Source organism: Oryzias latipes, chromosome 18 (assembly GCF_053564925.1).
Source record: "Oryzias latipes strain Hd-rR chromosome 18, Olatipes_Hd-rR_3.1".
NCBI lineage: Eukaryota > Metazoa > Chordata > Actinopteri > Beloniformes > Adrianichthyidae > Oryzias > Oryzias latipes.
In genome coordinates, this window is record NC_136254.1 from 26,835,334 (window position 1) to 26,848,942 (window position 13,609).

Consider the following 13,609-nt stretch of genomic DNA (forward strand, 5'->3'; position numbering starts at 1 on the left):
CCATATATACCTGTAAGGACAGTTCAGATGAAGGCATTGAGGCCGTGTCACACAGTCACTATGTATATTTTTGCACGTTTTCCACCAATGAAATTTTGGTCTTTCATGATCCATGCGTGAGATTTATCATGCATACGTGTTTCTTGCATTTGTGAATGTGTACAGATGTCTGTTGAGGGTTTCGGCCAACGGGTCTTTACGTGAATTCGGTTTTAAGATGTTCAAAACTTTTGGTCAATCGTGAATTACACAGTTTATGCATATTTTACGTAGTTTATACACATTTATTATGAATATCATTTGCAAGTGTGTGTGATTTTTGGGAGATGCATGCACAAATATGTGTCTTTCCAAGACCGTTCCACATGTGTCTAAAGGACTTTTCATGCATGTTCCTTCAATGTGTAACTTTTATATCACATATACGGCTCACATATCACATTAAAATGACGTAATTGACCCACAAATTACTAATAAGCTGCATCTAAACCGCGCAATAACTACACACGGTTCATGTTCTATGATGATTTACGTGTTCTTTGCGTGGTTTATTTGTACTTCTGTGAAAAGTTCACGTAAAGAACCACAACTGTTCTAACTTTTTCCACATATATTCATGTATGACCAATTGTCACCCGTGTTATATGTGTAACACATATGTAGTGGCTGTGTGACACGCCCTTTTTATATGGAATAAGTTTATAAACGGATCCTTCATTGACGGTAAAATCTGGTGACCGTATAGTGCTGAAAATACGGTACATGGTTTCAAGGTTGAAGCAACGTGACGGCAGTTTGGTTCTCCTACATCAATGACGGCGCATCTCTAAACTAGTTTTTCCTCCGAGCCAGATGGCAGGATGTGATGATGTTTGGCTCACCTTCAAGGTGAGCAGGCGACGAGCGTCTACGACGACGAGTCAATAGATTCCATGTTCGCCATCGGCCTCTTTCATTCCACCTCTATGGCCAATCTGCCAAGATAATCTTTTGAATTAGGTGAAGAGAAAAAACCCAGGGTGGACACTTTGATGAGATAAGTACCCTATGTCAGCGCTGGCAGAGGTATTTTAATTGAATATATGAACGCACAGTCTTGCCTTGGGTGCTCAACTCTAAACAAAGATAGCATCATCTAATCAAAGCCAAACCCCGAATGCTTCAAGGGCAGAATCATTTTCTATTTGAGACCTTTTCCTCAGGGATTAGGCCAATTTCTGTGTGATAGAATCAGCATATTGTAGATCTCACGGGGTGATTGTGTCATTGCCGGCTCCCACACGCTGGCAGAGTGTCGACAACCCTTCAGTTTACAGGCTTCGTCTCCTTTTCCCTGCATGTTCAAACCATAGTTAATTTGCTCCTTGATGACTGTTTTAATAGAAAGAGTGTCCCAACGTTTGAGCCACGTGTATTCGCGCTGATCCGCTAATCCCGCGACCTTGCCTCCGTCTGATCAGCGTTCCTTCAAAACGCTCAGACGGATGAGATAAGGCTACTTTCTGCAACATCTTCGTCATCAAAGGCGAAATCTCGAGGCCCGGAGAAGGAAAACGTTAAATATAAAGCTCTCTCTGCATCTGCAGTCACACAAGGCTTTCTGTGTTGATGCTGTTGATTGGAACACGACTGCAATCCAACTATTTAATGAGATCTCCTAAAGGGACGCTCGCACTAATGTGTACACATCTGCTGTCATCACAGGAGCTGAATATGGCCGGGTACTAATACCAACACTGGTTTGGCTTACGGATGCAGGCTCGCAGCAACACACAGTTAAGATGTACATGATGAACTTGTAAAAACGTCATGTTCTCTAATTGGGTTGCCAAGTAGCCCGCTGGAAGCTGGATATCTACGGGTGAGATGCCCGCTGGAAGCCGAGGCTAAAGCTGTACATTTAGACACACTCTTGATGGTATTTATTAGGATTGTATGTTTGTTTGTTAATTATATTGGATGTTGTAAAAGAATCAAATTAACCGGAAAGATGCAAATACTAAAAGACGCAAATACTCTAAATAAGAAAGTTTAGCAAAAGGGTTTTAAACAGTGAAATATTTGGACTTTAGTCTGTAAAATTTACTTAATATGATATTTAAATGCTTAAGCCTTTCAGAGTGAACTACATCCATATATATGATAATATATTACATTGACGGACCTCACACATAAAGTTAACGTTAAGTTACAGCAGGCTTAACCTTTTCATCCTGGAAGTTTAGTTCCAATGTTGACATTCTTTCCGTAACTCTTCCACTGTTTATGCAATTAATGAAATTCCGACAGATTCTGAAACGGACCACGGTGGTGAAGTGCTTACATAATCAATGTAACTCAGCGGACTTGTTGCATAGTGACACAAAGCCGCTTTGTGTCACTATGCCTTACCTTACGGTCAAAGAGTTAGGCCAAATCCAAATTCATTCCCCTATGCCTACTTTTGTCCCTCCAAGGAGAGAGCTTTGGACAAATAGAACCTATCGATCGGTGAACTCATCAATAGCTGCCCGTCATCTACGTTAGCGTGTAGCTGCCAGCGCTTGCAAAATACATTAACATTTGTTTCATAACTTTAAGAAATCATGCATAAACAAAAAGTCAATAATCACATTTAAATATACACTTCTACAGTATGTGCTTCAGAGAACACCCACATGAAGAAATGTGTTTCTTTTTGGACACAAGCCCAATCCAAATCATCCTACTGGCAGAGGGATAGCCAGCCATAAATCGCTATGGCTCCTCCTTGATAGACGCTTTTGGAAACCACTACAGCTACAAATGCCCCTACGGTTGGAGCAAATAGAGGAGCTAGTGTCACGTTGTGGGGTGGCTAGAGAGCCGGTAGGACCCAGATGCAGAGACGGGAGGCCAACGGTGCAGGACTAAAGGGTTTAATGACCAACAAACAAAAGGCGCTGCAGAGCAGGATGACAAAACCAAAAACAAAAACTCACTGTGGCGTGGCATGAAACAAGGAACATGGCATGAAGACGCGAACACCGAGACAAAGGCTAATGGACCGGCACAGGAGGAAAGCAGAGACAAGACTTAAATACAGACAGGGCAGACAAGACACAGGTGAAAACAATTAGGGCAGATGGGGACCAAAGGAAGTAAAACTCAAGAAACAAGACAGGAAACCTTTCAAAATAAAACAGGAAACAGAACCAAACAAGACAGAACAAGAACTAAAACGAAAAACAAGACACAACAAACTCAAAACCATGACAGTACCCCCCCCTCAAGGAACCGCTCTGAGGTTCCAAAAGTCAACTGAGGGGGGGGCGCCGGAGGACAAACCTCGACGGGCATAATTGTCCAAAGAGTCCGGAGGACGGCCGGGGGGCCGAGCGGTCCGGCGAGGCAGTTCCGGAGGACGGCCGGGGTTCCGTGCCGTCCGGCGAGGCAGTTCCGGAGGACGGCCGGGGTTCCGTGCCGTCCGGCGAGGCAGGTCCGGAGGACGGCCGGGGGGCCGAGCGGTCCGGCGAGGCAGATCAGGCTTGGAGTCAGGCTTGGAGTCAGGCTTGGAGTCAGGCTTGGAGTCAGGCTTGGAGTCAGGCTTGGAGTCAGGCTTGGAGTCAGGCTTGGAGTCAGGCTTGGAGTCAGGCTTGGAGTCAGGCTTGGAGTCAGGCTTGGAGGAGTCAGGCTTGGAGGAGTCAGGCTTGGAGTCAGGCTTGGAGGAGTCGGGCTTGGAGTCAGGCTTGGAGGAGTCGGGCATGGAGTCAGGCTTGGAGGAGTCGGGCATGGAGTCAGGCTTGGAGGAGTCGGGCATGGAGTCAGGCTTGGAGGAGTCGGGCATGGAGTCAGGCTTGGAGGAGTCGGGCATGGAGTCAGGCTTGGAGGAGTCGGGCATGGAGTCAGGCTTGGAGGAGTCGGGCATGGAGCCAGGCTTGGAGGAGTCGGGCATGGAGCCAGGCTCGGAGGAGTCGGGCATGGAGCCAGGCTCGGAGGAGTCGGGCATGGAGTCAGGCTCGGAGGAGTCGGGCCAGCAGTCAGGCTCTGGCGGGTCGGGCGTTGAGTCGAGCTCTGGCGGGTCGGGCGTGGAGCCGTTGGAAATGGGGACCTGTCGGAGTACAGGCGGCACCCCCCTGGGAGCCGGAACGGGTCGGGGCGCAGGCGGCACCCCCCTGGGAGCCGGGACGGGTCGGGGCGCAGGCTGCACCTTCCTGGGAGCCGGGACGGGTCGGGGTGCGTCCGGGACCACCACTGGACGTGGCTGTGGTGCGTCCGGGACCACCACTGGACCTGGCTGTGATGCGTCCGGGACCACCACTGGGCGTGGCTGTAGGGGACGGCGGAGACGACGGCGACGACAACCCCCCTCAGGGTAAGACAGCTCCCTGTGAAGTCCAGGTGGCTCCCACTCCAGGCATACGAGGCAAACTGGGCCTGGTCAAAAACCCAGTAAGACCTCGTACGCTCGGCTTCCTGGCAGTAGGCCTCTAGGAGCATCATGTCCTGCTCTGCTGGGTCCAGAAAAAAGGGCTGGTCCATTCTGTCACGTTGTGGGGTGGCTAGAGAGCCGGTAGGACCCAGATGCAGAGACGGGAGGCCAACGGTGCAGGACTAAAGGGTTTAATGACCAACAAACAAAAGGCGCTGCAGAGCAGGATGACAAAAACAAAAACTCACTGTGGCGTGGCATGAAACAAGGAACATGGCATGAAGACGTGAACACCGAGACAAAGGCTAATGGACCAGCACAGGAGGAAGGCAGAGACAAGACTTAAATACAGACAGGGCAGACAAAACACAGGTGAAAACGATCAGGGCAGATGGGGACCAAAGGAAGTAAAACTCAAGAAACAAGACAAGACAGGAAACCTTTCAAAATAAAACAGGAAACAGAACCAAACAAGACAGAACAAGAACTAAAACGAAAAACAAGACACAACAAACTCAAAACCATGACAGCTAGAGGGGTAGGTCTTATGCATCTGTGTTATTTAGATGTTGTAGTGGAATTCTCTGGTATTGAAAGGTTAACATGCTGAAGGACTCTTTAGCTATATTCACATCACCCTCAGCAACGCACGTTCAAGCGACCGCTTTCAATAAAAATTCTATGTAAATGCACACGAGTGTGCATTTCGGGCTTCCATGTTCAATACTCGTGTTTACATTTAGCTACACACATTTTTAAGACCTTTATTGTGCTTTGTGTACAAGACGTGTCCATTGAACGCGCAATGAAAGTTAAACCGGTTGAACTTTGACCAATCAAAGACTCAAACTTGGTAGAGCCAACTGTTTTTAAATTACAGAGCCCGTGTCCTGACATGGAAAAAATAAAAAATATTTTGTTCCCACAAATTAATATTTTGTTCCCACAAATTAATATTCCGTTCCCACAAAATAATTAATTCGTCTATCATAAACACGGATGTGCTCTCCGTCCAGCCGCAAAACCCGCTTTCAGCGGTAACTTCCATGTCTCTGTGACCTACATACGTTCAAGAAAGGAAAAAGGAAAAGCAAGAATGATCAATTTATTATTGTCTCAATGAATATAAGAAAAATATCATAAGATTCAGGATGCCCAAGCTTGCTGCTTTGCCACGCCGCAGCGATTCTACGGACATAGCACCTTGCTCCGCCGCAGATATCTTTAATTTGTCTTGCTGGCATTTGGGCAGCTGGCTGGCCGGTAGACGGGTCCAAAAGGAATAATGATATTCAGGACTTGTCTTTTATTAAAGTACTCTTTAGCAGTCACTTTACATCCAAAGGCCAGTAGGCTACATGCTACGTGTCCCATCATGCATCAGGCATACACCATAATGCATCTCGACCAATCACCGTGTCCCTATAACTGTAGTGTAACAACAAAACAAATATTGGCTGGTCGAGATGCATTATAGGGTATGCGTGATGCATGATGGGACACGTAGCATGTAGCCTACTAACTTTCGGATGAAAAGTGACTGCTAACAAGTATGATGCTTCTATAGAGCTTTTTAAAATCAATAAATCGGATCTCTAAACATCATCCATGTCTTCAATACAATGTAATGAGACACACACAGACAGAAATGTGAATGTATCAGCTGTAAATCCAAATATTGCTTACATCCGTGTTTATGAAGCTAGGAGCTATTGTAGGCGAAGCAGCAATCCATGTTTATGAATGATTTATGACGTAGATAATTACTACGTTCGCACAAATTAATTAATGCGTGGGAACGGAATATTATTTTGTGGGAACAAGATACTATTTCGTTTGCACAACTTCATTTTTTTTTTCGTCACGGAATTCTAGTTTTTGGGAACAAGATACTATTTCCTTCGCAAAACATAATTATTTTGTGGGAACAAGATATTAATTTGTGGGAACGAAATCTATTTTATCTTTTCCATGTCAGGACAAGGGCTCCGTAGTAAATTGGCCGTGGTGGAGAAAAAACTAATTGCGGTTTGTGTCCGCAACTGTAGGGGCATTGGTAGCTGTAGTGGTTTCCAAAAGTGTCTTTTACGGAGGATGTATATGACACCAGGTTTTTCATATAGCTTAGCTGGATAGAGCTGTGATGGTTAAAGCCTGGAGTGAGATTTGCACCACTACCACATTTTGCACCTAGCTTCTTCCAACATTACATGGCAAATACGTGATAGGAAATAGTAGCGTAAAAAAAAAAAACAACCACAGTAGGCTAAATACTCTCAAAAACCAGTACGTTGCTCTTTGCACATGACCATGTTGCCTGTAGAACTTTTTGCCTGTATAACTATTTGCAGGAAACCAGGTCTCTCTAAATATCCTAATATGGTTACAGAACAACTTGACATCACACGTTTTTTATTTGTCTTTACTTTAAACACTTGTTCTTGTTTTGCATATCACTAAGTCATTTAAAATAGCTCTTTATTTTTAAGGAAAATGCTTTATAACTTGTTAGTAACCTGCCCCCCTCCCTCCCTGCTTCATTGTTCCCTAACCAGCCATTTAAGCAAACAAAAAGGAATCAAGCGAAGATATTTCTTCCAACACAGAGGGGCAGCAAGCACAATCATTTTATACCAAATCTATCAGACTTTATCAAAATGTCATTGAACTTGGAGTCAATAGCTCATGCTGAGTTGACTGAGGGAGAAGTTGTGGTTGCCTTTAATGGAGCAAGAAAACAGTTTATCTGGATAGATTGACTTTAAGCAATTACTTTAAGGGCACTCCTCAATCAATAAAATGCTACTTCTGGTCTGTTTCTTTTATTGTGCTTGCTTGTTCCACTCCCAGTCCAAATAAAGGCTGGGGGAGCGGGTAACATAGGGGAAAAGAAAGGTAAAACTGAGCGGGATTACAATGCAGTTCGGGTGTTTACTAAGTTTTGGCTGTAGTTTGACGGTAATGCGCCCTTTGAGGGATCCTTCTGGATCAGGTTCATTTGCCCTTCCATTAGCCATTCGTCTCTTTCTCCCATATACTTTTCCAATAGTTTGTTCAGTTTCTGGCCTTGGTGAGTCTGATCTGGTGTTTTGACCCTGCCGCTGAGCTAACACTTTTGCAGGTTGAGTTGCGAACAGCCTGTTTATCCGTCTGGCTTCATTGTCTCTTGTGTACCTCCTTAGGCGGCTGCTCAAGGCCAGGAGCCTTTGTTTGGCAGTTTCCAGTGCTTCAGGTATGGGCATCTGGCTGTATCTCTTAGGTACTTGCTTTCTCATTGTACCTCTTTGAGCCTCTGTCAGCTTACTCACATCTCTCCGAGTTGCCTTGATTTTGGCCTCTAACTGTTGCTTCCATGGTGGGTACTGTTTTCTCCCATGCGTGCGTATCTGTGGTTGTTGGGGCTGTGTACCCAAGCTCAGGGTGGGAGTGTGGTATAGCCTCCTCTCTGACCTGCTGTTCTGGCTCTTCTGTGGTGTTGCATTTGTGACAGCACAGAAGTTGTGATAGCAGTTGCCGTTTGTGGATGTCAAGCCATCTTGGTTGTGGAGTTGGAGGCATCCATTCATTCCACATTCTCTGCATGTGACATCTCTGAGTAGGATTACTTGGGTAGTAGCATTCCAACAGCATCTTGTTCCCACATCTAGTCCATTTCCATCTTGTTCCAGTAGCTTGTAAAGCTCTGGTACGCCATACCTGCTGGAAGATCAGCTGTATGGTGGCTCTTTGCTGCTTAAACACTTATTCAAAAAGAACTGCACGCTGATGCCGCTAAAATGTGAACCAAGCAGCACTTTATCTCATCATTTTAGCGTCTCTGTAGTTTCTTGTGTCTTATCATCACTACAAAACATGGTTCCCCGGCTTGCTCTCGGTATGCGCTGATTCTGACACTTCCCTAAATAACAGTTATGTCGTGGCGAATGAAACGGCTCTCTTTGAGCCGCTGTTTGGAGTAAAAGACAAGAGTCGGCTCCTTTATGGAAGCCGTGATCTTTTATTTTAAGAAATAAACCTCCTTTCACAACTCTTCTTTCTCTTCAAGCTGCACCTTATTGGTCAATACATTGGTGTTTACCCTGAGGTCGGGGGAGGAGTGAACGGGGGAGGGGCTGGGGTGTTGTTACCTGTACAGCCGCACATGGTCCGAGTATGAGGGTGGCAAAAAGAGAGTGGTGTAACAATTACAACAAACTACATCAATACAAAAAAGTACAGAAAATGACACTACACACTGGAAACAAGGCAAAATGTGGAACCATTTCACTTCTTTTGATAACACAAAGGAAGAGTGTAGAGTCTACAGGAAAATAATTCCATCTAGAACTGACTCCATCACCAACATGTCCAGAAATCTGAGAAAATCTTCTCTAGAACAGAGACGATCAATACTGACTGAGGAAACCAGATAGGCTCCTCAAAGAGGAGACACATGGTTTTCTAAATGTCAGCCTATACTGTAAAAAATGTTTTTTTGTATTTTTTTTGGTTTTACACATTTTAACTTTCTATTTTGTGTTGTTTTTGCAGTGCTTTGTGTTGTAAAGCTTCAAATTTGTTTAAAAAAAAAAACTAAACTTTTTTTATACCAGTTGTTAAGCGCTGAATTGTAGTCAAATTGTCCTTAATTTAACAAGTGTGACTTAGAGGTTTTCCAGATTCCTTGAATTTCCTGCAATATAATCACGTGTAAATGAAATATGTGTACAAATAAACATGTAAAAAAGAATTGATTAAAATAATAAAAAATAATTAAAAAAAATATATATATATATTATTGTTTTAAAATACGTTCACATTTTAGTTTCCTAAAATTCAATACACTATTGTTTTTCAAAAAATACACACACACATATATATATATATATATATACACATATATGTACTGTTTGTACACACATATATACTGCTCATACATGATCTTCGTTGATAAGGAAGAAACTGACTCAAATTCTGTAATTGATGCACAAACCACTAATGAATTGAACATAAACAATACGGTTTCTATTCTACATTTATTTACGTGTTCTTTGTGTGGGTTATTTCTGTGGTTTTAATGGTTTTAAAATTTAATGCTTTATTTGTGATACATCCTTGAAAATTTCACATCAAGACCTCAACTTTTCTTTGTGTTTTCCTTGTATCTTCATGTATGACCAATTTTAATTCGTGCAAAATGGGCAAAATCTACGTAATGGCTGTGTGACACGGCTTTTAGGTCATTTAATCTCAAATAACATCTTAATACACCTTTTTTACCTTTTTTTCCCCAGTGAAGTCAAGTAAACAAACAGAAATAGCTCAGAAAAACGACCATCTTTTTCTTGTTTTCCATGTGTATCAGTGTAGATCACTCTGCCGGACACCTTGATGAGCCTTTTAAGGCTTTTTCTTGTGTTCCTGCAGTGACTGCTATGACCTTCTATTTTCTTCTGAGGTATAACCTGCAGTCAAAACCCTTCTACCACCTAACATGTAATAATGATCTCAAAAACACTAAGATGCATCACCGTTCAAAACCGGGACATCACCCTGTAATATCGTGGACAGCAGTGATTTTCTCTTTTTGCAGGAGAGTCTAACCATGACAAGTATCCAGGCCTTTGGCAACACACCGTTTCTACTAGATCATACATGACTAAACCAAATAGCCTTGTCTTCGGGAACAATTTACTGCAAAAGATGACCCACTGCATAGAAAAAATTTTTTTTTATGGTATGGGCGGTTTTCCAAGCTATATAAGGACCACCAGAGAAAATACAGCTGCAGTTCTACTTTGTTGTTTACGGCATATGGTTTTCAAAGGCCGTGTCGCAAAGCTAATAGGTACGATTGTCGCATATTGAACAAATGAAAATTGGTCACATAAGAATATACTAGGAAAAAGTGAGAAGTTGTGGTATGTGCGTGAAATTTTCTCCGATGTGTAACAATATAATCACGGAAGAAGTATAAAGAAAACACGCAAAGAACTTGTAAACAAACGTAGAACATGAATCGTGTGTTATTGCGTTGTTTATGTGCAATTCATTAGTGATTCGTGCGTCAATTACGTAATTTGAATGTGACATGTACGCATTGTATGCAATATAAAAAGTTTACATCGGTTGGTACATGCGTCAAAAGTGAGCCTTTTCCTGGAAAGCCACAAATGTGCGTATGCATCTCGCAAAAATCAAACACATTTGCGTCAGGTGTACGTAATAATTTTGTGTAAACTACGTGACATTAACATAAACCGCAGAATTCTCAACTGACCTAAAATTTTGAACAGCTTCACGTAAAAACCCGTCGCTGAAACTCTCAACAGACATCCGTGAACATCGGTGATTGAAGAACGCAAGAAACACTTATGAATGTCACGCATGTATCACGAAAAAACGAAATTTCATACGTGGAAAATGCGCAAAATGTGCGTGGTGGCTGTGTGACATATATTGACACATTTTTAAGTCTATATTTTTATAGCTCAAAACAAGTTCTGGAATAAATCTACTCCCATCAACAGGTTTTATCAAACCATTTCTGTACTGTAAGTAATGTGTAACTTTCAGCTCAAAAGAACATGAGGGTGTCATATAAATGTTGTACCTAAAGGAAATAAAAAACAACCTTCTGGTCCCATCTCATCACTGAGAGCAGCTGTGTATTCACTTATATAATTATTCACTAAAAAAGCAATCTATGCCATTACCTGTTTTATTTTTTCACTCTAATATTGTCAATTAGGAGCGCATCCCAAGGGGTCACCTAGCAGAGAAACGTCATCGTACATTTTGTACTGGTGATCACTGATCCTACTTTATAACATCAGTTTTGGTTGTATTTAAGCGGCAGTGAAGCAAAAATCAACTTTAAGTTTATTTGTTTATTATTCTTCTTGAGTGTATAACGGTATGATCCCCATCGGGGCGGATGCTATAAAGAAACAGTTTAAATTAAAGGTTGTAAAACATTCAGATTGACGAAAATTCTCATCAACACTTATTTTTTCCAGAAATTGATTGTTCAAGTGTTTTTTGGTGAAGTGTTGATTATTGAACCGAATGAAACACTGACTATATTTTATCCCTCATGCCTTATTGTAAGCGGTCTGAGCTCTGTCTCCCCTTCTGGTCACCGGCGGGAGCCGTCCCCAGAGTTCTAGCCTCACTACATCTCCCAGCAAGCCCAGCGCACACTTCCTGGATACCGCACACCTGACTCTCTTTCACTCAATCAACCAAAGTCTACTTAAGCACTGCACTGAGTCAAGCTTTGTGGACTGTAGGCTGAGCTAATAAATCTTGTTTGTGTGTTCTTTTGACACTTATTTCCATTTATCATAAAAAATGCTTAAGTTAGTGTAGTGGATTTAATGGTATATTGGTAATTATGGCATGAAGGGTTAATACCTAAATACACGTGTTTCAGATAAAAAGGATGTTGTAATAAAGTTAATATCTGTTGGTAAAACTGCAATGTTCCTGTTTATCTGTTTATGAAAATATTCATCTGACCAGTGGTGGATGTGCACAATATTATTCTGCTGCAACAGACGTTCTAGAAAATCACGACCTTGTTCGCAAATAATATTGTTCTCCTAACATATTTAATTACCGAAAAAAATTAAAAGCAAGTCAACCCAAAAGTGGCTGCGATTTTACCACTTGTGATTGGTCAATCAGAGCTTAGGAGTTAATTAGTTAAAAGACAAACAATTCAACTTTTGCATCTGTTGAAAGTCATGGAACTTGTATCTTTTCCAGTTTCCGTAAGCCTGGAGTTTTGTTTGTCTAAACACCTTTAAACTGACAAAAAGTCCAAATCTGCAGCTAATCCATCTCAAAACTCTTCACAGAATTTACTACACTGGACAGAGGATGTTCAAGATGGGTCTCAGTAACTCAGACATTTGCGAGCACTGTGATAATAATCTACCCGACAGCTACATGCACGCACTGTGGTTCTGCACTCCTGTCCAGGCTCTCTGGCAGCAGGTATGTGCCGATTTATCAGTCTGGCTTAAGGTTTCAATCACTGCCTCACCGTCACTTTGTGTGCTTGGTGACATGAGTGCCATCGATATAGAAGAAGGATTAGCATCTATCATTTTCATAACTCTTTGTATTGCCAAAAAAACTATTTTAATAAATTGGAAAAACAAGAAAAATATAAACATAAGTCAACACAGAAATCTGCTGTTTGATCATATCAGCTTGGAAAAAATGTCAGCCCAAAACTCAAGTAACTTTGAAAGAATTCAGTCTCTCTGGTCTCCTGTGGTTGACTCCATGACTTAGGGGGTGGAGGGCTTGGTCGTCGCTGCTCCTTGCCCTTCTGCCGTGGTTTGGGGTGGGGGTCGGGGCTTCCAGTGCCTGGCGGGGGCGGTGGGGGGCTCCGTTGGTCGGGGGGTCGGGTCCGGTGCCTGGGTGGGGCGGGCTGGGGCGCTGCGTGGTCCTCTGGGCTTGGGTGTGGGGGTGCGTGGTGGGGGGGTGGGGTGGTGGTCTGGCTTGGCTTGGGGGGGTGGTCCCTTTGCCTGTGCTGGGGGGGGTTGGCGGGAGGCCCTGCTCGGGTGGGGGGGGCCCAGCGGCGCCGGATGGGCTGCCCGTCTGCACCTGGGGCTGGGATCGGCCCTTCCCTGGCTCTGGGACGGGACGGGACAACCCTCTCGGGGCCCCCGGTCGCTCTGGGTGTCACCCGCTTCGGCTGCGGGGTCTGGGGTGGGGTGGGGTGGGGGGCTTGTCGGCCCTGTCCTGTGGGGGGGCGTTCTGGGGGGGAGGGGGGGCCCATTATTAGTACGGGTCGGGGGGGCTAGCGGGTCGGGGTCTCCGCTGAGGCAATCAGTGGTTGCCTCGGCCGGTTGGCCTCCTCGGTCCCGTCGAGGCCTGACCAGAGCTCTTCTAGGGCCGGCGTCTGGGGGTGGGGGCCTGGGCTTGCTCCGGGGGGGGGCGACGCTTTCTGGCTCCTCTCTCTCTGTGTGGGGTGGGTGGTGCCGGGCCTGGGGTGTCGGCGCCTCCGGGGGTGGGCCCCTGGGCTGGGTGGCCCTGGCCCCTTTGCTGGGGGGTGGGCTGGGGGACGGCTGTTTGACCACCGGGGGACAGTCTACCAGCTGTCCCCAACTTACCCCCTTCCTTATATAACCTCATATTAGGGTGAGGGGGTGGGGGGTCTAGCCTGCGATGCGCCTTGGGGGGGGGCTACTTGGGAGTGGCCCCCCTCCTGTGGTTGCCGTATGG